This window comes from Hemicordylus capensis, chromosome 6 (assembly GCF_027244095.1).
Source record: "Hemicordylus capensis ecotype Gifberg chromosome 6, rHemCap1.1.pri, whole genome shotgun sequence".
Lineage (NCBI taxonomy): Eukaryota > Metazoa > Chordata > Lepidosauria > Squamata > Cordylidae > Hemicordylus > Hemicordylus capensis.
This window is the reverse complement of record NC_069662.1, coordinates 109,749,947-109,773,059: the sequence shown is the minus strand read 5'-3', so window position 1 is coordinate 109,773,059 and position 23,113 is coordinate 109,749,947. Positions and strand designations below refer to the sequence as shown.

At 44.5% G+C, this 23,113-nt stretch overlaps 1 protein-coding gene and 1 long non-coding RNA gene across 4 annotated transcripts in view; one reads left to right on the top strand and one right to left on the bottom strand.

The window, feature by feature from the left end:
* The window catches only part of LOC128329868 (uncharacterized), a 45,059-nt gene extending 28,077 nt beyond the window's left edge, over window positions 1–16,982 (bottom strand). Inside the window, exons 1-2 of one of the 2 annotated variants that reach the window (XR_008309823.1) lie at window positions 16,463–16,982; window positions 13,132–13,305 (exon numbers count right to left, since the gene is read on the bottom strand). This is a non-coding gene — a long non-coding RNA (uncharacterized LOC128329868). The remainder of the gene's footprint in view (window positions 1–13,131; window positions 13,306–16,462) is intronic. The other variant, XR_008309824.1, reaches the window with a different exon arrangement.
* A 305-nt stretch (window positions 16,983–17,287) lies between these two features.
* Window positions 17,288–23,113, top strand: part of UBE2E2 (ubiquitin conjugating enzyme E2 E2) — a 249,877-nt gene continuing 244,051 nt past the window's right edge. For both annotated transcript variants that reach the window (XM_053261724.1, XM_053261723.1), the window contains exon 1: window positions 17,288–17,416. The gene's annotated coding sequence lies outside the window, so the exon portion shown is untranslated. The remainder of the gene's footprint in view (window positions 17,417–23,113) is intronic.

Here is a 23,113-nt window from a genome sequence, read left to right as displayed (position 1 = left end):
CCATAAGAGATGGGAATGCCAATTTATTCTGGGCAGTGGGAAACTTTTAAAGGGCATGAATGCCTGGGAACAGCATAGAACCTCTTTTTACATTATATAATAAAATAAGTGTGTGTGTGTGTGTGTGTGTGTGTGTATGTGTGTGTGTGTGTGTGTGTGTGTGTGTGTCTCATGAGCTCACTCTACTGGAGAAGCTGATCAGAAATTTATGACACAATAGCCAGTAGCTCAAGTTTCAGCTTTACTGATAAATGGTGAGTTTTAACAGTCTCACCATGAATACAGAAATGAAGAGTGAAAGTCCCAGTACATATCTGATAACTCCAGCTTTCCAGGAAAACTTCAGAGGCCCAAATTCCAGAGTCACAATCTCTCTGACAAAAGTTCAAAGCGAATTAGACATGTTGTTTCCAGCAGTTTGTTCAAGGCACAGGCTGCCAAATTTGCACGTGCACTTAATCAACACTCCACCCCCACCAGCTGCCATAGATTTAATCCAGAAACTGCTGCCTTCTTGTCAGTCAACTACTTCTCCGTAATTCCTTCACCTGCTGTTGACGTTTTTCTCGCCTGCATCCTCAAGGAGATAGTGGCCATTCAATCTCTGGCTCGGATCCTGACCCTTCTCTCCAAAGATCACCTGGCCCTGCTGGCCCCTCCTGCGCCAAACACTCGCCCTGGCCTGTCTCAACTACCTCCCCATTCAAATCACAGGCCTGCTCCTCTTAGCAGATTTTTAAGGCTATATCATTTAACAGAGACAGTGATAGTGAAATTTCTAATAGCTTGTATTTCCTGAAAAACCAACCCACTTTATATCAGCCATTCATCTTTCTAGTAAGCCATTCTTTTTTTTTTTTTTTTACAGCCCATGGTGTTTCTGAATTTTAGATACTAAAAGAAACTTATTTAGTAGCAGAACTTTCATCCAGAATATCTGAGATTTTAGTCATTTCCTTTTTCATAATATTAAGATTCTTGGAGGGAAAAATCTAGCTGTTGTGAGACCCCTCGCCACCCCTTCTGCTGAACTCCATATAACATAGACAGTGATGGCTCTGGATAAATAACAGAACTACTTGTTGGCCACTTCTCCTAATTGAAGCTGCCTGTAACATTCCCTTAAATTTCATAACATTCCAAACAAACAAAAAATCACTTTCTGGAAATAGAGCAGAAGCATTAGTTACACCACAATCCGACTGAAAGCAATGAACGCTTGGCTGCAACTAATTTAAGTCCATTGATTTAAACTGAGTTTTGTTATGACTAACTTTAACTAGATTGTATCCAGTGAAGAGGGAAATCAATTAAAAATAGAAAAATAAAATCAAAAAGTCACAGATATTAATCATACAGGACAGAGGTCCCAGATGATCCCATAAATGATTACATTTCTCTCACGAATAGTTGTATCCTGCAGTTTCTTCAGATATTTTAAAAGCTGGAAACAATAAAATTTATAGCTTCTCAGTGCTATGAAGTACAAAAGTAAACTGTGTTCCAGATGCCAAGTGTCACTTATTACGAAGTAAATAAGCAAATATGACCACAAACTGACAGACATGTCAAATTTATTCTATACCATCATCTGCTCCCTGAAAACAGAAAACAAATTTATACCCTTTAACACTTTCTACATTTTTAAAATGTTCTTAACTTCTATTGTAACAAGTCTTTGCCAGCATCTGCAGAGGAAATGGATTTAAAGTGTTCCCTTCCTGCTTCTGAAGATACATGCCAGTGATACCATTGTAATAATTATCACTCTGTTTAACTACTTTAATGCACTGCGTGTCCACTGTGTCATGCCGCGGCTGGCTAGCAATGTAAAGCAAAATGTAAAATAATAGCTAATGATGATGAATGTCAGTTTATCTGTAAACATTGCCTCTTAGTTCCGTTGTGCTAAACCAGATTTATTCTCTGTAATTTGATGGTTGCTACTTTGTTACCTGCAGTCACCTTTAGTGGCACAGCGGGGAAATGCTGGACTAACAAGCAGAAGATTGCCGGATTGAATCCCCGCTGGTACTATATTAGGCAGCAGAGATAATAGGAAGATGCTGAAAGGCATCATCTCATACTGCGCAAGAGGAGGCAATGGTAAACCCCTCCTGTATTCTACCAGAGAAAACCACAAGGCTCTGTGGGCGCCAGGAATCGAAATCTACTTGACAGCACACTTTACTTTACCTTTACTTTGTTACCTGCTGAATATGCAAAATAGCAAAAACAGAGAGAGAGAGAAAGTGCAGGAAATATTGCTATACGCATTTTTGTGAGATTTGTTTTTTCACTGCAAAAGTTGCTATTTAAGACTTCACAAAGATGATCACACAAAAGCCTATTACTTTCACACTTCCCACTCCCCTTCTTGTATGTCTCCAGTTGTGTAAACTTAATACACTGAAGATTTCATTTCAGGTTATGTTCCCACCATACAGAATGTCATAAAACCATGTAGCCCAGTGGTCTTCATTATTTTTCAAGTGGGGGCTACTTCGGCAAAAATAAACCACCCATCAGTGTGAGAGCCATTTCCCACAGCAATGACCTCTACATAGTATTGCACATTTCCTAGCACCAGGAAAAACAGAGTACCACCTTTATGAAAAAATGTAGTCCTTCCAAGCACATTCCCCACAGAGCTCTAGTGCATGCCTTCTAAGATGGTGTTGGGTCTCTGTTTCCCTTAGTCCCAGCAGCCCTAGACAAAGCATAGCCCTGTACAGTGGGGATGGTTGCTTCTATGTGATGCCAGGTGGGCTTTTGTGAAGTATTTGGCTTCAGCCAAAGCTTTGCACAAACCTAATACACAATGTGTTAGGGAACCATATTTAGGGTCACTGGCAGCCGCCACTGGATCTCTGGCCTTGCAAAGAACACTGTAGCCCATCATGTTATGAGTTGATGTAATGAACAGTGAAGGAAGCCTCCCATTGCCCTCACTTAGACTTTGGGAGAAGAAATGTATCTGTTGCCCTGACTATTAGTTCAGAAAAAAATGGTGGCGGATGGTGGCAGCGAGCCACAAAATAGCCTGAGGTGGCAGTCTTGGCTGGCCAGCAGCGGTGGGATGGCAGGCCTGGCCGTCCCGGGTAGTGGAGAGGCAGCAGTGGCAAAGCCCAGCCTGTCCGCTGGGGGGCGGGAGGCAGCGGTAGGACAGCAGGCCATCCCAGGTAACGGGGAGGAGGTGGCAGTGGCAGCAAAAAAGCCTGGGTAGGAGGCGGTGGTGGAACAGCAGGCCTGGCCATCCTGAGTTAGGGGGAGGCTGCGGAAAAGCCCGGCCTGGCTGCCAGGGTGGGAGGCGGTGGCAGGACAGCAGGCCTGGCCATCCCAAGTAAGGGGGAGGCGGCGGAAAAGCCCGGCCTGGCCGCTGGGGTGGGAGGCGGCGGCGAGACAGCACGGCAGGCCCTCCCAGGTATGGGAGAGGCGGTGGCAGCAAAACCCACGGAAGCAGCAGAGAGACTGGAAAGGGTGTGAGTGGGAAAGAGAGAGGAGACAGGAGGGAGGGAAAGGGAGAGTGGGGCAGGAGGGAGGAGAGCACAGCCAGCCCCAAATAGCGCACAGATGCTCTGTGTGCGTCAGCTAGTTATAATTAATTCTCTTAGCCAGCCATGCCATGCGTGGGGATGTGGCAAGGGCTATGTGTGCCAGCGGAAGAGGTACCTGATTGGCTGGATGCTGGTTGGCCCTGCCACTGGCAATGGCCGCTGTGAGTGTGAGGAAGGGGTGGAGGCAGCAGCAGTGGCCTAGCCTGGTCGCGGCAAGGAGCCTGCGGAGGTGGCAATGGGCCCGGCCGTGGCGAGGTGATGGCGACGGGCCCATGGCCGCTGTGAGGAGGGGGTGGGGGCAGCAGCGCCAGTGATGGCCTAGTCTGGCCACAGCATGGAGGCTGTGGATAGAGCGGCGGGCCCAGCCACAGCGAGGTGGCATCAGGCTTGGTGGAGGCGGGCCTGGCTGTTGCAAGCCAGCAGCGGTGGGCCCGGCTGCCGCAAAGTGGCGGCAGAAACTGTGAACCATGCCTGGGGGGGAATGTGGTCTGGCGAGGAGTGAGGGGGAGAAGCAGCCTGGCAGGGAGTAGGGTGGAGAAGCGGGTGGGCAACAGGGACCAGTGACTGGGTAGTAGCTGGGGGGAGGGCTTGCCGGGAGGGGAGTGTACTACTGCACAGATGCTCTGTGAGGGATCAGCCAGCATATATATATATATATATCCTCATAGATGTGCCCCTGGGGATGCGTCCAGGCAACCAACCCAGTGGATTGGCTGCGCGGAGGAGGCTCTCCGGATTGGCTGGGCGGCAGAGGCTTGTAGGAGGCTGTTGGCTGCTGCTGGGGGGAAACGCGGTTGTGGCGAGGAGATGGCGGCAGTGGGCCTGGCCACTCCAAGGAATCATGCGGCAGCGGCATGAAGGAACAGGCAGGGAGGCAGTGACAGGGAGGTGGCACACTCGGCTCCAGTGGCGAGGCGGTGGTGGTTTCGGGCCCAGCCATGGTGGTAAGGTGGCGAGCTCCTGAAGAGTGTGTGTGGGGGGGATAGGCGGCAGGAGACAAAGCCTGGCCGCCCTGAAGAGCGTGGGGCGGGCAAAGCGGAGAACGACACCGGAGGCAAGTGGGGGGGGGCGGTGGGGGGGGGGCATGGCCATCCGGCTGCTGGGTTAGCCGACGTAGGGGGGCAACCCAAATAGCGTACAGATATTCTGTGCGGGGTCGGCTAGTTTTATATAAATTACCTGTTGCTAATCCTATATGTGGCAGATCTCACGAGAGTTTGCGAGCAGCTGCTGGACTAGCAATGGGGATGGAGGAGAAAACAGGGTTGCCAGCCGGCAGCTGCCGGGAACAGAAGAAGGCAGTCCAGCTCAGCCAGAGGAGGTGGCCGCTGTCAAGAGTTGGCAGGTGGGAGGAGGTGGTGGGCCAGCTATATATATTCTTAAACGTATCCATTGCTAATCCCATGCATGCCAGATAGCATTGGGGACAGATGGGTAGGGAGGTTAATCACCAGGGAGGGGAACCACTGCCCGAGGGCGGTGAGAGTAATCGGATGGGGAGAGGGAGAACAGACTGGGGCTGAAGGGATGGAGATGAAATGAAGATGGGGGGAGAGAAAGGGGTGCAGATGCTCTGTTCTGGACCAGCCAGTATGTAAAGTGTGTCGTCAAGTCGATTTCGACTCCTGGTGCCTACAGAGCCCTGTGGTTTTCTTTTGGTAGAATACAGGAGGTGTTTACCATTGCCTCATCCCCGCAGTATGAGATGATGCCTTTCAGCATCTTCCTATATCACTGCTGCCCAATAAGGTACCAGTGGGGATTTGAACCGGCAACTTTCTGCTTGTTAGTCAAGCATTTCCCTGCTTTGCCACTTAAGGTGACTAAGCAGTATGAAGTACTAATTCACTAATTAGGGCTGAATGTGGATAAATGCATTCTGAGTGCTTGTCTCTGTCCACATTCTGATGCAATTAGTCAGTGAAGCACAAGTGGATTTGGGGCCAGTCTGCTTTTGTCCAGCTGTCTTGCAACAGGCACCTCTAGCCACCCCACCTTGAAAAAATATTTTGTATGTTTTTGCAGAAGAGTGAAAAAATGGCCAATGGGGTGGCAGGGGGAGGGTGTGATTTTGCAGGTCATTCAGCTCAGCAATCACAAGAAGCTGGGTTATGATCCTGCCACTGTAGGCTGAAGGTCCTAAAGAGTAGTAAAAGCCATGGTTTTATATGGCATGAAGTTCCAGATGATGCCATAACTTTCTTTGAGATGTATTCTCCCAGTCTTGGCTTTGGCATGTTGAGATGTTCATAAAGAGCTTTCTAGTACAAACTGATTTATTAGTCCATCTGATAGTTCCATGTGGTCATTTTGCCACAGAAATACACCTGAATACTAGGTTGCTAATCCTTGTGATTTTATTACAGGTTTCATATTTCCTTTTACTATTTTTCAGGGAGAAAATAATGTGCTACCTTCTGAACCACACCTTGATTTTGTGAGGCCTTGAGCTACCTGGCTAAATATGTACAATAAGCAAAAGATTAGAAGTTGAATTCTAAATTTAAATAATCAGTTTTAGATGAGTCTCCTGATATATTAACATTAAGTTCAGTAACAAGAGAACAGTTTAGTTCTCTTTATTCTTATATTTTTGAGTTCCGATAGCATTCTGGAAAAGTGAAGAAATGGAAATGTTACTGTCACATTTGGATTAAAAAAATGGAAATAAATTCAAAAATGAAAATAAATTCAGTTCTGCTTTAAGATTAGGGATAAAAGTAAAGTCATGTTATTCTTTTGGTTATATTTTACTATGAATATTATTATTAAACTATAATAAAATATTATTATAAAATATTATTATTATACTATAAACTATACTAAAAGCTCTCTGACCATTTCAAAGCTTAATATCACACAGGCATCAAATTCAAAGCATTTCAATTTAATGAAAGAGAAAGGTGTGAGAAAGTAGATGACCTAACACTGTCCCTCTGATTCTTAAAATACAGTTTTAAACAAAACAAATTACTTTAAATTCTGACAAAATGACAAAATTATTGTTGTAATAGAAAAAGTAACTTAAAATTAAAGAGATGTGTTCCTTCTGTGTGTTTGGGGTCTACGCAATTAAAAGCAAAATATATGTAGCATGTATACAGCATTGTTTTACATGGCATATAAGCCAGAGTTCATTGATTTCAATGGAACTTCATCCATTCACTCCAGTTGGATTAGAGTTAGATCCATGGTAAAAATACCAAAATTTCATTTATCATTTCATTTATCTATGTATGAAGGGATTCATTTCATTTATCCCTGTATAAAGGTAGGAGAGAAACTATACAGCAAGCTTTTGTGCCTGTTTTACTGTCTGTTTACTGAATGATATTTGAATTGCTAGCCAATTTCTGGTCTATTGTTTTGCATTACTGGACTCAGTAAGCAGAAGCAGCTGTGACACTCATAGCTTTGTGGCACTTTCCCTCAAGGGAACTGTAATACAGAACCTCATTTAGCTTCTTCATTGCATTGTACTGGGCAGGCAAAGCAATGCAGTATAAATCAGGAGATTCACATTGTGCAGAAACCTACAGCTGAGATGATACCAAAAGCAAGTATACTTTTTTTTAAAGGAAAGTTAAATCTGGGCTAACTGATTGCAGGGGTAGTTGGTCACTCCAGGAGAGAGTGTATTATAAATTCCAGCCATGCTGGAAAACTGCTCCTGCCATATCCTGAGTCAACTTCATTTCGTGGCTACTGCTGGAGACAGAATGTTGGATTGATAAAGACAAGTGACTTCCGAAAAGGTCAAACAGAGTTATAAGCCAGGGGTGAGATCTGAACCCAACACCAAACCACTGTTTCAAACTCTTATTTGCTGTGGCTGCAGCTTTATTTATTAAGATGCTTTCTTAGTGGTCCAAGAGACAAGACCAAAGTATAATCTGAGCCCACTACACCAACCTAGGAAGACATTCATATCTTTCCCAGAAAATTTCCTCTTCATTTAATTCTCCCTCAATGTTTTCATCTCCTTTGTTCATTTATCACCCCCCATGCCAATTTTTCATTTATATTTGCTATCTCCTTTAACTTAAACAGCCAGTTATGCCCGTTTTTTCACTCAGTTTGAACATCACTCAGAATGCTCTCTCCTTCAATCCACAAAAGTGCGATTTTTTTTTCCAGCTTGAAGAAGCAAAATTTAAATAGGACTGCTGACCACTAATAAAATGTACCAAACCACTGATAAGATTAATCGGTCTACTTCCACCATCATCACCTGCTTCCTTGGGTGGTGTAGTGGTCAGAGTGCTGGACTAGGACCGGGGAGACCCAAGTTCAAAAAAATCCCCATTCAACCATGATACTTGCTGGGTGACTCTGGGCCAGTCATTTTTCTTTCAACCTAACCTACTTCACAGGGTTGTTGTGAGGAGAAACTTAAGTATGTAGTACACCACTCTGGGCTCCTTGGAGGAAGAGCAGGATATAAAATGTAATATAAACAAACAAATAAATAAATAAATCTGTGCATGCACATTTATGTTCCATGTGTCCTCCCTGCTTTTCAAAGTGTTGAATGTTGTCACACCATGCTCTCTAAATAAGTGTCACCACTTCAGCTAAATGTAACTTCAGCTAAATCAAATTGCTTATATTTTTACAAAATACACAATCCATATATATATTTCTCCTGGGTGTGCCAGGGAAAATGCGTCCCAGCAGCCCAGCTGATTGGCTGGGCTGCGTAGGCGCCTGATTGGCTGGCACATCCAGGAGGAGGAGAATTGGCTGGCTGCGAGCCAGGGCCGCTGGCGGGCCCAGCCTGGTGACAGGTGGTGGCTGCGGGCCTGGTCCGGCTGCAGCAAAGCGGTGGTGGGCCCAGCCGAGGGCTGAGGTGGTTGGTGGCCAGGCCCCAATACTGGGGCAGAAGGTGGGGGTGGGGAGAGAGGTGGCTGGCCTATGGCTGGCTGCAAAGATTGGCAAGCGGTGGCAGCTGGCACGGCAGGCTGCGGAGGCAGCACTTGGCGTGGCGGGCCCGCCGGTAGGACAGGCCGCGGAGGCGGCTCTCGGACAGGCGACTCCGGGACCAGCCGCTGAGGCCAAGAGGAGCCCATGGGAGACTGGGGTGGGAGGGAACCGGGTGGCGGGACTTTCCTGTTTGCCGCCCGGGGGGAGGAGGAGCAGCGGCCCGGTAAGTAGAACTTTTAAAAATGCAGGGTGAGGGGGAGAGAGGGCAAGAGAGAGTAGGGTGGGAGAGAGGGCAAGAGAGGCAAGAGTGTGGGGCAGAAGGGAGGGAGGGAGAGTGGGGCAGGAGGGAGAAGGGAACAGCCAGCCCCAAAGAGCGCACAGATGCTCTATGCGGGTTAGCTAGTTAAAAATGAATTTTGGATTCAATGACAATGGCAATGTGATCTCACCTTGTGATTCTCAGGATTTACTACAGTAGTGAATGAACAAGCAGCAAGAACCAGGCAATACATTTTTACTTTGAATACGATGAATATTTATATACTGCTTTTCAACAAAAGTTCCCAAAGCAGTTTACAAAGATATAAATAAATAAAATTTATTTGGTACTTCATTTACTTTTTTAAAAAAACCCCTCACATATACAACTGTGTTCTATGAAAAAACAACTGTTTTAGAATCCTTGTGTAATACTATTGTCTTCCCAGAAGTGCCCCATAAATCTGATATCTAATCTCACAGTTCTCCTGCTTGATTCATACTAGTGGTGTTGAGACTCCTGCTGTCTGCTCCTGCTGACAGCAATATCTTAAAATAGTTAAAGTATAGTCCTATCAACAGGCCTTATACCAGGCTGTTCTATAAGCTCCTGAGGCAAAGCTTTGCTTTAGGCCCTTTAAATCTTCTGATAATTGCTTCATAATACATATTCATACAAACACTGTGATAAATACATTAGCTATAGAAACAACAAAGTAATTATTAAATGCACAACTCATCTTAAACAATAGCAAGATAGAAACATCTCATCTGAAATAATTAATACCTAGAAGATAGATATGCCATGGGCCTTAAACCAGACTATTCACTGGAGCTGCTAAACTTTTTAGTGTCAGGCCCTCTGTTTCTTCTGAGAATCACACCTTTTTCTTCCTTATACAGAGAAACCTTGTTATCAGCAGATTTGTGTATCCATGGTGGGATAAAAGACAACCAACCTTGGCATACTCAGTGGGGCGGAACACGTTGACCTCACATATCAGTGGGTTGGATGTGACCGAAAATAACTGCAGAGGTCATTTCCGGCTGCCATTTTGTTTTCTGTAATAGGGAATCCCAGATGCAGTTGACTACAACTCACATTTTCTCCAGTCAAAGGCCACTGCAGCTGGGGATGATGGGAGTTGTAGTCAACACCACCTGGGAATCCCCGCTACAGGGAATAGTGATGTGCATGGAACTGGGCGGGGGTTGGGGGGTCTTGCTTTAAGGGTGGGGGTGTGCACTTACCCCTCCCCCCACTGCTGCTGAGTTTTGGTAAAAGCCTTTGGTGGGCAGGGAGGTACACTGCCACCCCAAAGGCTTTTACCAAAACCGAGTGCTGGTGGGGGAAAAGCAGGGGGAGAGGTAAGTGGGCCTACTCCCAAGGGTTGCTGCCCGCTTGACAAGGTCATCTGAGGGGGCTCTGCTCCGGGTGCCTACAATGAAGGAGGCTCGTCTGTTGTGCACTCGGGACAGGGCCTTCTCTGTTGCTGCCCCCAGACTTTGGAATGCTCTCCCAGTGGCCATTCGCTCCTCAGACTCCATCACAGTTTTTAGAAAGCTTCTTAAATCTTGGCTTTTTACCCAGGTTTTTACTTGACTGTTTTTACTGTTGCTTCGATGTGTTTTTACTCATTTATAGTTTTTATGCTTGAATTTTATAGTTTTTAAATTAGATTTGTTTTTATAATTTTAATTTAATATTTTAATTGCCATTTTTATTGTATGTTTTTTACTTTTGTAAACCGCCTTGGGGTTGTTTTTAATGAAAGGTGGTATAGAAATTCAACAATAAATAAATAAATAAAAAGTGCAACCTCCCCCACCCTTAAAGTGAGACTCCCCCACCTCTGAACCCACCCAGTGTTTGAATCTGTTCGGAGGCCCGTAAAAGGGCCCTCGAACAGGTTTGTTCACATCCCTAACAGGGAACAGTGGAGCTGTTGGTATTGGTGAAGGTGAAGACACCCAGAGCAAAGCTCTTGTTGAGGAACAGTGATGAGTGCATGAACCTACATTTGAATCTACAAAACTGGGGGGCGGGGTGGAGGCACTAGGGATTAAGGCTTTCATGGCCACCACTTACATTCTGAGATAAGTACATAAAAATGCAACACCAAAATGACTCCTTTTGATTTAGAATATTAGAACTGCCTGGAAAAGAGCAGGGGTGGGGGCAAGGAGAATTCATGGTGACTGAAAGCAAAATTAAATACACACATAATATCTACAGAAAACAGATGAAGACTACAGGTGAAACTCGGAAAATTAGACTATTGTGCAAAAGTCCATTAATTTCAGTAATGCAAATTAAAAGGTGAAACTGATATATGAGACAGACGCATTACATGCAAAGCGAGATAAGTCAAGCCTTCATCCTATATAATAAAAGGCTAAGTGAGTGGCCATGGCTTTGGAACGTTGGGGATCTGCGTCCCTGCCTCCCTGGGCTGTTCTGGGCCTGCGCGAAGCGCAGGCCCAGAAGAGCCCAAGGGACACAGGACTGCAGACACCAGTGTCCCACAGCCACGGGCGGCCATTAGCCGGTGTGTGGCGGCGGGGGAAAGTGGCCGAGGCGGCGGCAGAGCCGCCGCCTCGGCCATGAGCTGCGGCACGGCGAGAGGAGGCCGAGGCAACCAGAAGCGGCCGCCCTGAAAAAGGCGAGGGCAATGGCGGCGGGGGAAGACCGAGACGGGGGACAGGGAAGCTGGGCGAGGTGGCGGCAAAGCCGCCAACGAGGCCCCCGCCCGCTCACAGCCGTCGCCGCCGCCTGCTCACCCGCCCTCCCAGCTGCCCAAAATGAAGCTGGGCGAGGTGGCGGCGAAGCCGCCAACGAGGCTCCCGCCTGCTCACAGCCGCCACCGCCGCCTGCTCACCCGCCCTCCCAGCTGCCCAAAATCACCTTCCCCGCTCCCCCCCAAAAAAGATTAAGGGCCAAAATGGCCCATGAGAAGGTTGCCGCCCCCGCCTATCGCCCTCCCAGCTGTTGAAGACCACCTTACCCGCTCCAGCCCGAGGGAAAAGAGAGGAGCTCACGAGCAGAGCTCCTCTCTGTGCTAAGTCACTGCTCAAACTGCCGCTATGGATGCAAAGGACGCCTATTGCGTCCATTGCGACAGTATAGGCAGCAGCTTAACACAGAGAATAGCTCTGTTTCCGAGTTCCTCTCTTCTCCTTCGGGCTGGAGCGGGTAAGGTGGGCTCCGGCAGCTGGGTGCGCGGGAGGGCGATAGGCGGGGGCGGCCACCTTCTCATGGGCCATTTTGGCCGTTATTCATCCACCCCCCCCCCAAAAAAAGTAAAAGCAAAATAAGGAAGAACAAAAACAGAGAACAACAACAAAACAAAAAACAAAAAGAGAGAGGGGACAAGGGTGGGGGGAAGAGACAGAAAGAGAGAGAGAGACAGAAAAGACGGGATAGAAAGCTAGCGCCCGTTATCATAACGGGCTTAAAAATACTAGTTTGTTATAATTGTGATGATCATGGCATACAGCTCATGAAAACCCCAAATCCACAATCTCAGAAAATTAGAATATTACATGGAACCAATAAGAGAAGGATTGAAGAATAGAACAATATCGGACCTCTGAAAAGTATACAGTGTACTGTGCTTGATTGGCCAGCAAACTCGCCTGACCTGACCCCATAGAGAATCTATGGGGCATTGCCAAGAGAAGGATGAGAGACATGAGACCAAACAATGCAGAATTGCTGAAGGCCACTAATGAAGCATCCTGGTCTTCCATAATACCTCATCAGTGCCACAGGCTGATTGCATCCATGCCACGCCGCAATGAGGCAGTAATTGCTGCAAAAGGGGCCCAAACCAAGTACTGAATACATATGCATGCTTATACTTTTCAGAGGTCCGATATTGTTCTATTCTTCAATCCTTGTCTTCTTGGTTCCATGTAATATTCTAATTTTCTGAGATTGTGGATTTGGGGTTTTCATGAGCTGTACGCCATGATCATCACAATTATAACAAATTAAGGCTTGACTTCTCTCACTTTGCATGTAATGCGTCTGTTTCATATATCAGTTTCACCTTTTAATTTGCATTACTGAAATTAATGGACTTTTGCACGATATTCTAATTTTCCGAATTTCACCTGTACAATAAGTTTGAGATATTAATATCAGCAATAGGACCAAAAATGCACTGAGCTTTACAGTTAAGGTTGCAATCCTATACAGACTTACTTGGGAGAAAATCTAATTGATACCAATGGTACTTACTTCTAAGTAGGCATGCATAGAATGGATTGCATTATAAAGACAAAAAAAAAAAAAAAAAAAACCCTTAAGGATGCAGACTACAAAAGTGGCAATTTTAAATTAATATAGGGGTTTAATTATTTTTTTACTGAGAATAGATTTGCTACTTACAAAGCCAGGCTGCTGCTTGCTGGAGTTTCAGGAGGATGAAAGAGAAAATCTTTCTGAGCCTAAGGTCCACATGCTTTCAGTTGCCTGGCCCACTCCTATGGTAATTGAAGTCTGTTCCACAACTTGATGGGATTATCTGGTGAACTCATCTAGCTTCTAGGGACCCCACCCTCCCTATAAATAAGATAAGGTAAAGGTTAAAGTGTGCTGTCAAGTTGGTGTCAACTCCTGGCACCCAGAGCCCTGCGGTTTTCTTTGGCAGAATACAGGAGGGGTTTACCATTGTCTCCTCCCACACAGTATGAGATGATGCCTTTCAACATCTTCCTATATGGCTGCTGCCCAATATTGAAGCAGCAGGGATTCAAACTGGCAATCTTCTGCTTGGTAGTAAATAGTTTCCCTGCTGCACCACTTAAGGTGATGTAAACAGAGACTATTCATTTCTTCAAATAAATTTCCTTGAATTTGAAAAGTCTCCATTTTGCACTTTGAGAGTGGTGAACGGGGAGATGGCATCCATGCTAAACTGAGTGGGGAGAGTCCATGTGTGAATCATTTGGTGTAGTCTGTGGATTTTTTTTACCCAATTAGGAAACTTTATAACAACATTTTTAAGAAAATCCAAAATTAGTACAAGGGGATAACTTGTGGTGTTCCTGTAAAATGTATTTAGCAAGTGTATTAAGCAGATTTGGGATTTCCATTATAGGATCCTCTTTATGGAATTTTGCTGCCATGTTCTGCATACAATACCCCATTCAAAACCTCCTTCCAAGCTGCTACCACAAAACTCAGTTCTTAAAAATTTGAAATATGTTTTCCCAGATAAGGCAAGGAGGAAAGAATTAGATCATAGACCTTTTCCCCAACAGAACTTGTATACTTATTATTTATTCAATTTCTATACCGCCCATCCAAAAAATACCGCCCTTCCAAAAATGTCTCAGGGAGGTTTACACAGAGAAATAATAAATAAACTAGCTGGAATGCAGAACATCCGCGCATCCAGCTGCCTTCCCTCACTGGCCTGCTGGCCACCTTTTTCTTTCTTTGTCCCCCGCCCACCCCACCTACTGGTTTCTGGCCGGCCAGTTTCAGGGCTGTTAAATGGTGCTTTAATGTCCTATTGGAATATTCACCATCATTCCACAGCCAGTTTCTCTCAGTGATAATTTTGGATGATCTATCCCCACCCCCTCCTTTTAAAAAATTCAACTTTTATAGAAATGCACCCCAACTTGCAGCAAAGGTAATTTCAGTTAATTGGCCACCTCTACCTTCCTTTCTCCCCACTCAGTTTAGCAAGGATGCCATCTCCCCATTCACCACTCTCAAAGTGCAAAATGGAGACTTTTCAAATTCAAGGAAATTTATTTGAAGACATTCTTCGATAAATAAATATTTATGATAAATATTCTTCAATAAATAAATATTTACTTAGTGATTGCTGTGAGATGAGCTCCATGTCTGTCCTCCCCCCGCCCGCCTTATACACAGCAGCTTCAATGGCGCTTGTCCTATCGTCTAAGCCAGGGTGCTTCAATCCTTCAGATGTGTTGGATGTGGGGACTCTTGACTTGAAGGGTTTCAATGCTTCATAGGGCTTTCTTGACTTGTGCCCCCAAGACTAACTTGTGCTTAATTCAGTGTACTGGTCTGCTCTGCAATCTGCATTACAAGATGCACTCAGTCAAAATGTGGCTGAAGAGGACATTGTTCTAGTTGAGCTTATGGCTACGCTTGCTAAGTGTGTGCGCTGCTCTTGCAAACGTGTCATAATTGTGTGCAAGAGCACAACTTGTGCCAATGATGCAGTGCAGGCACCTGGCACGGTGGCTGGCAGTGGATCTGAGGTCAGTGATTTGTTTTTGGACTGTGTTTGAAATGCACCACATCTGTTGTGTATTGGGAGGGACAGATTGAGATGATTCCCTTTTTGTAGTACTGTTTTTCAAAACTTGTACGGCAATGCACTGTTTCGCCTATAAGGAATAATGGGTAGCCTCAATCCACACAGTATAAAAGAAGCCCCATCCACACAGGGCATGGAGGGAGAAACTAAACTAACTCTTGCAAGCTCACTTAGTTATATACTCTTCAGTGTGTATGTTCCAAGTCTCTTCACATAACCATTTATCTGCTTATTTGGGGTTTTACTTACATGAAATGAATGTGCTCACAGTGCACTGGTTTTGTGCTTTAGTCTCCTACAGGAAATCCTCCATGGCTTTTCTCATTATTGTAAGCATGCCAGTGATGTACCTCACCACTTTGCTACATATATTAAGTACGTACACAGATTCAATAAGATTCAAAACTGTGAGTGAATTAGCTTGGTAAATTGAGGTTGTTTATAAGATACTCAAGTCAGATTCAAACCTCTGCTCAGCAATGAAACTGGTGAACAGCTTTGGGCATCTCACTGTCTGTCAGGTTTCCTTCTCAAAGAAGCAGATGATGCGATAAACCTGTGTCTGGACTGTCTTATTTTAGATTGCAGAAAAGCTACTACATGATGGACTGCTCCCCTGTTCTATATCTCCCTGCATATAGATACCTAGAGAAGCAGGAAGAAGGCTAGGCCTCCCCAGCATCTAGTTTTCTTTGTAGAGACTTTTTTTTTTTTTTTTTTGGTATGGCTGAGTATTGCATTATGTAAACCCTAGTTTGCTGTCTGAAGGGATAACCTCCTGGAATATTTGGAGATGAATATGTACACTAAAGACCAGAGGTCAATCCATCAGCTTGGGGAACTGCTACAATTTTAAACTATGACCTTTGCCAGGGCAGCCACAGGGTGAATTAAATTTGTATTTGCTTATTAATTAGAAGTTGAACTAGAAATTTTTTTTAAAAGAAATGCTAAACTAGTGCTATAAATATGCAATCAATACCAAAACCCTAATCTCTTTTTCTGCAGCCCCAGGAGCTAAGGATGAAAATAATTCTTATCAGCTTCTTGTCCCTTTTGTACAGTAATGTACAAAAAGGAAATGGAGAACAGACTAGCTCTCTTGATCCACTGCCACTTGCTGATTTGTGTGGGAAAACATTAAGTTGTGCTTGGATAGCTCTGCTAGCAACTAGCAAAACGCCTGCGAAGCGGAGTTCCCCTTACAACACAGCCATCAGGTCAGCCCAGGCGCTTCATATATTTTTCCATTCCCTCTTGCAGAGTATATATATATATTTTTAATCTCACCCAATCCGAGAGACTCGGGAGAATACAGTATAAATATAGAGTTTCTCCCCCAGAAACTCAGCCTCCGTAGGTTTCCCAACCCGGTGAATAACTATTAGAAATACCCAACGTATACAGTTTTCACACCTACGAAGGGGTGTTAGCTGAATCTCCGCCTCCTTTCTGCTCCATCTTCAACCCACCCACTCCTGCATATTCTCACGTTACTCGGGGGCAGAGACAGTAGATGAGCATTTTGCCACACCTCAGCCTCTGACGCCCGCCTGAAGTCACCCGTCTTCGGCACCGCGACGGTACAGAGCATTGCAAACGTGGAGAGTTTTTTTGCCCGGGGTAGTTTGGTCGTCTGGATGGCCTTTCGGTTCTGCGCAAGCCTTGCACCCTCCTCGCCGTCCTCTTGCCTGTCACCATTCCTCCACCATCCCCAACAGCGCGTGGTGGCCTCAGCCTGCCAGCCACGCCCCTTCCTCGCAGCTTTGCCCACTCAGCATCCTGCTTGTCTCTCACTCACGCGCCCCTCCCAAGCCTTCTCGCCCGCACCGTCCAACCCCAACTCAGAGCTGCCGCTGCTCAACATCCTGGCGCGCTCAGCCTCCCTTTCCCTTTAACTATGTTTTTGCCCCCGCCCTCCCCCGTCGTCCGCGCACGGCCTCTCCTTCTCCTCTTACTGGCGGCGGCGCGCACGCCCGCTCCCGGTGCAACTCCTCAGCGACTTTTCTCTCTCCGTCATTCTGCGAATCCAGTAAAGCGCGCTGCCGCTTCCTCCTTCTCTTCCCTGCCCCCCCTCCAACTCCTGGTTTAATTGGCCGAGTCGGGAGCGTGCAGACGCGCGGCGGGTTTACTTTTCTTCAGGCGGCGGCGGTGGAAGCAGCGGCAGCGCCTGGCGGGGGAAGTCACTGCCAAGAGAGGGTGGGGAAGCCGCGGCGGCTCGCATGCCTCAGTGACCGGCACCGAAGAGGAACTCCCCACCCCCAACCCCCGCCAGACCACCCCCCCACCCCCCTCGATACGGATTGACACGCAGCAGCCTGCTAAAGCTGGAGAGCGAGAGACCTGTGCCCGCCCTTCCTCCTCCCACAGGTAAAAAAGCTTTCTTTTCCCACCCCCACTCCTCAAAGTGCCCCCCTCCCCGAAATTACAACCCCGCTACGAAGCGCTGCCTCTCGCAAGAAGCACGGCTAGCCTACTCCCCCTCCCTTCCCCTTGGTGCTTTATTGAGGTAAGAAGAACCCCCGCCTCGATGGTCTTTGCCACATCCCCATCAACTCATGCAATTTTTTTTAGCCATAATGCCCCAATTATTCATTCCCACTCCCTGTGCTTCAGCCCTATAGTTCCCTTGACTCTTAAGCCGCCCTCTTCTCCCCCCACCGTGTAATCCTATGGCAGATATTTATCCTCCCTCCCCATATGTAGCTCATCTTCTCCAGTCGATCTTAACCCTTTGGGCTCTTTCCATAGACAGCATCGTTCCCTCTGTGCCACAGTGCACTCCTCTAATCGCCAGCTGCCTGGACATACTCAAGATTACTTACTGTGGATTAATTACCCCGTAATGCCCTTTCATCATCCTCTTGTACTCATGGTCAGGAAGAGGAAAAGGAGGTGTTCCTTCTAGGCAAGCCGAAGTGTGGCTTCTGATCCACATTGGTGACTATGTGTCTGGAAACGGTGGTGTTACGGATTTGGGTAACACTGAGTACAAGATGAGAATCAGACTTTATTTCGGTCATCGACCAGAACAATACAAGATGAGATGTTAGATATGTGTGTCAGACACTAAATAGTGCCTGTTCTTTGCTTTAGAGGTTTCTGTGCCAGTTATTCATTCATTTCCCTTCTAGCACCAGTCCTTTATAATAAGTTATCCATCCTATCACAGTGCTGCTATGTTTTTTTTCATTCATGTCACTCTTTAATATAGGTTTTACTACAGCACCCTAACTTTCCCTGCAAATATGCTTCCTTAATTCCAAATCCCTGTAATATTGCTTCCTGTAATTGTCAGGTCATCACTAATTGTTCACTAAATAATCCTTTCCGTCACCTTATTACTTGTCAGTTTTGACAAATTGCAGGCAACCTCTAAGCACAGTGTTCCATCCCAAACTTCTTAATTTTAAATCAACCCTTAGAATCATGTAGCCCATTAGCATCTGACTCCCAAAGAATGGTCCATAACATCCAACATCACCAACAAATACTCTGTTCTACACCTTATCATTCAATTGGTGACCTGAGATGGTCATCCAAAGTCCTTTCATAAAGGAAAAGCCACTGCCTCCAGATTTAGTCACAGATGCCAACTTTGCAGTATGGTGATTGCTTCCTATGACAATTCCATCATTTCATTAGGATAATCACTTGTAGAGCTGCTCCTTATATGTCATTTTTTCAAACAAAAATATCACCCATTCAATAAATGGAAGGAGGTATGTGTGTTGGCTGTCACATGAGGTGGAAGACTATTTTGCCTCATGGAGTATGTGTGACACGCTGATTTGGTGAAATATTCATTAGTATATATTATGCTTTTGTGCAAAAAGGTTCACAAAGAGGCAAGAATGAGCAGGGTGCTATGCAGGATACACTAGATGCAGTTGTTATTCCCATGTTAAATAGAAGAGTGCTGTCACCTGAAAAGGTGCCTCTGCCCAATTAAGCTCATCTTCCATTGTCTTCTGTGTCCTCCGTGTTTTACTTTTCATGAACATGTCTGGGATAAAACATACATGTGTGCATTTGTCATGGCTGGCAGTGCATGTTGGGTTATAACACACATTAGTTTTCCTATGTGGAGGTGAAATCTGTGTAGTAAATCCATATGGAATGCAATGTCTGTCCACACTGCCTAAGAGCCTTTCATGTTACATACCACTGCTAACCATAACCACAATTAATTTGTTTGTTATTTCTCTATATAAACCGCTTTGGAAATGTTTGTTGAAAAGTAGTATATAAATATTTGTTGTTGTTTCTCTTTTACAATTTAGTCTTTCATATTCTTCTATTGTCTTCTGTGTACTCCATGTGTTTCTTTTCATGATGACATGTAACACTCACATAGTTGCTTCATGGTACCCTTTAACTCCGCAAGCCAGCCGGACGTATTTCTCCATGCCAGACAACATGATATATGGGAGTTCAGATGTCTTCACACACGTATATGTGTGTGAATGGCTGTGTATGTGTTCATTTTAAAATCTGGGTACAGACCCTCTTAAATACAGGTACAGGTCGAGTACCCCTTATCCGGACTGCTTGGGACCAGCAGTGTTCTGGATTTCGGACTTTTCCAGATTTGGGAATCTTCTATATACAGGCATATAATTCTGGTAGATGGGGGTCTGGAATGCGAGGTGGAACTCTCATGAGAGTGCACAAGAGTTCCAGCGGCAAGAAATAATGGCGGCAAGCAAGGAAGTGGATGTCTGAAGAGGTGAGCGGAGGAGGCAGGAGGTGCCGGTGGGGGTGGGTGGCGGTGGCGGGGCGGCAGTGGGATGGCCTGGCCTGGCCCTGAGGGAAGCAGCGGCGGAACAGCCCTGGTCCTGAGGAAGGCAGCTTGACTGCATTTTTAAAGTGAGCTGAGGCATTTTGTTGTTGTTGTTGCTGTTGTTGTTGTTACGGCGTGGTGTCTGGATTTTGGAGCATTCTGGATTTTGGATGTCCGGATAAGGGATACTCTACCTGTATGGAGAAGTGTACTGCTGCATGCATGTTCATTGTAATGTGTGAATAACTGTATATAATATACACTGCACACAAATTGTACTTGCTTTGAACATAATGTACAAAAGAAGACTTTTGTCTTCCTTTTAAAAAAGTTATAAAGCTGCCCTTTTTTTTTTGTAATATCCCTCCTTTTTTGGGGGGTCCTTCTGTTGCTCTTTTTATAATATTTGTATTCTCCTGTAACTCTGAGAACACATCGAGGGAATCAACTGTTTCTTTTATACTCTGCTATTGCTGATGCCACAGTTCCATTAGCTTTCGGACTTCCCTTGTCCTTATACTTGCTATATAGCATTATTCACCCATCTCCATGTGCACAAAGCAAATTGCTTCTGCAGTCCCTGTTAGTGGGACAGTTAGTGAAAGAAGTACTTTGTTGAGAAGTAAAGTACACATTGCTTTTCTCTGATTGTTCTGAGTTATCAAACAAAGATGTCAGGCAGCTTCTCCTTTTCCTTTCTTAAAACATGTACAGATTGTTCCCCTTCACGTTACCAGTCTCTAGGCTTTAGTATTATCAAGAGTGCCTTCTCTGTAGCACAAGGAACTCCTTTGGGGCAACATTGAATCTTTCCACAAGCTCTGTTCTGATTCTGGAATGTCCTCAATATGCATTCCCAGCATTTGCTTCAAGCAATCCTTTCAAAGTTGTCGTCTTCCATCATTAGCTGTCTCACCCTATTTCCTTTTTTTCTCCCAGTAGTTTTTCTTACAGTTCTCCCTTTCACCACCTTCCTGTCCCCAGTCCCTTTTTCTTTCATGCCTTTCCAAGAAGTACCTGCAGAGTAGAGGATATAATGTTTAAAAATTGTCCATTTCAACCTCTTACCATTTCCAGTACTGCATATATGTGACATCTGCCCACCTCTTCACTCCTGGGCAGTAGGAAAATAGGTGACTTGTAGTAGGGGTGTCTTTCTGTGTGTGTCTGTATCAGTCTAAAGCAGCTGCTTTATTCCTCTCCCATCCCCCTTTCACAAACCTTGGCCTAGTTGGTTATAAACCAGACGCCACTGTTCTTTCCCTTCCACCCCTGAATGTTTTGATCTTTTCACCCTGTATGGCTTCTAATGAAGATGAAGTGAGGTAGTGCTTGCTGCTACTTCTCATGGACCCAGCAGAAATGTTCAATTCATTTTTACTTATAGCAAATTAAAGGCTGCTATTTAGCAAGACATCACTGTCTCTGCCACCCAGTTGCTTATTGCAAAGGTACTGTTCATTCTTTCTGGTTAAGGAGGAAAAAAGAAATGAGGGTCTGCAATTGTTCTGGGCATTTTTATTTAAAATTCAGCAAGCCCAGTTCCTTCCATAGTCATGTTTCTGCTTCATTATCTTGTGTTCTTGGAAAGACTTTAACCTCCCTGACCCTTGTGCTTCCCTATCTGTTTCTGTTAGACACTTAAAAGCCTTTTGCTGGATGTGGAGTAATTTAATAGAAAAGATTTAGGCAGTCTTTTTCTCTGTAAAAAAATCATCTTTATTGCACTGTGACATAACCTTGAGGCTACTTGATAGTGTGTGGTATTAATAACAGCAATAAAATGTTTTCTACAGTGTCACTCCCCTGTTGATTTTGAGACCATTTGTTTTTGTTTCTCTTTTTTTTTTATTGCATATTTCAAAGATGGGCTGTACAGGGTAAATATATTTTTATCCCTGTTATATTTAGCTTCAAACCTGCATTGAATAAAATGCAACTTGACTTGTAGTTTAGATGTTCATAGGATGTAGCATGGACCACTTCCCCTGTGTGTTTAGAGAGAGATGAGAAAATAGACATCTAATGACACATTGAAACATTTCTGTTGAAAAAGCTGGCATTACTTGTTAAAGTAATGATATGTTATTGACTGCTGCTGTTATGCATTTATCTGATGAATGGTAACCTGAACTTCTGAAACAAAATACAGTTTTTCAACAGCAGTAATATTTATACATAATTGTTAGAACAAACATGAGCCTGGAATTCACTAAAAGTGTTACTGATTTTTATGGTAAGCCACTCAAAAGGATGTGCATGTTGTGCTGTCATCCACCCCCCCCCCCCCAAAAAAAGTTTTTGAAATCTCAGTAGCTTGTAGGAAGACAATCTGTGATGCGGGTCGCAAAATATTATAAACCTTTAAAAAATATTTCCCAAGGATGTTACTTGAAACCTTAATTCTATGAGTTTTAGTTGGTGGTTTACATATGCATACACTTTCATTTTAGAAAAAATATATAAAGAATAAATAACACGGGACTTTTTTTTTTTTTTTAAAAAGACAGATCATCCTGGAGAAAATCTATCTATGTGGTCGCTAGGTGTTGACACTGACTTGACGGCACTCAATCAATCAACAATTTTTTTTAGCTCATGCATTCTTGTGTTACAGCAAACATTCTCTTAGAGGCATTCTGAAATAAGAATGCCCTTTAAAATATTGGGTTTGGCATATGCCAGTTACAAGTACTTGGATTAAAAAATTTCCAGAGAAATAGTTGTATAAGTCAGTTGCAACAAAAACAGTCTATTGCGCCTTAAAGACCAACACACTTATTGTAACATGTTCATGGATTATTTTAACTTTCATGTATTAAGTGAGCTCTAAGCTCAATGCTAAAATGTAATAATCTTTAAGGCACCACAAGATTCTTTGTTGTATTAAAACTTATTTTAAAATCTGCTGCTTGGTTAATCTGGGCCATATTTTTAGTGGATCAAAATGGTTTTTAATCGTTTAATTCATTAGGAGATGAAATATTGCAACCCTAGCATTTTATTTTATTTGCATAAATAAAATAATGGTTCAAACTAATCTTTATAAGCCAAATCCTATAAAATTTCACTTAAAAATGCTAGTGTTTCATGCCACTTAATTGAAAATGGTTATTTTTTTATCATCTTCACCTATTGTCACCTTAGTTCTAAAGCAATTTTATCTCCAAGTAAGGGCTGCACTCTTCCTACAAGAGAAACAGGATTGAGAGACTGTATTCCTCCCACCTCTCATCAGGAAACAGCTGCAGTAGCTAGCCCTTAATTGGACCATTTTGGCCTGG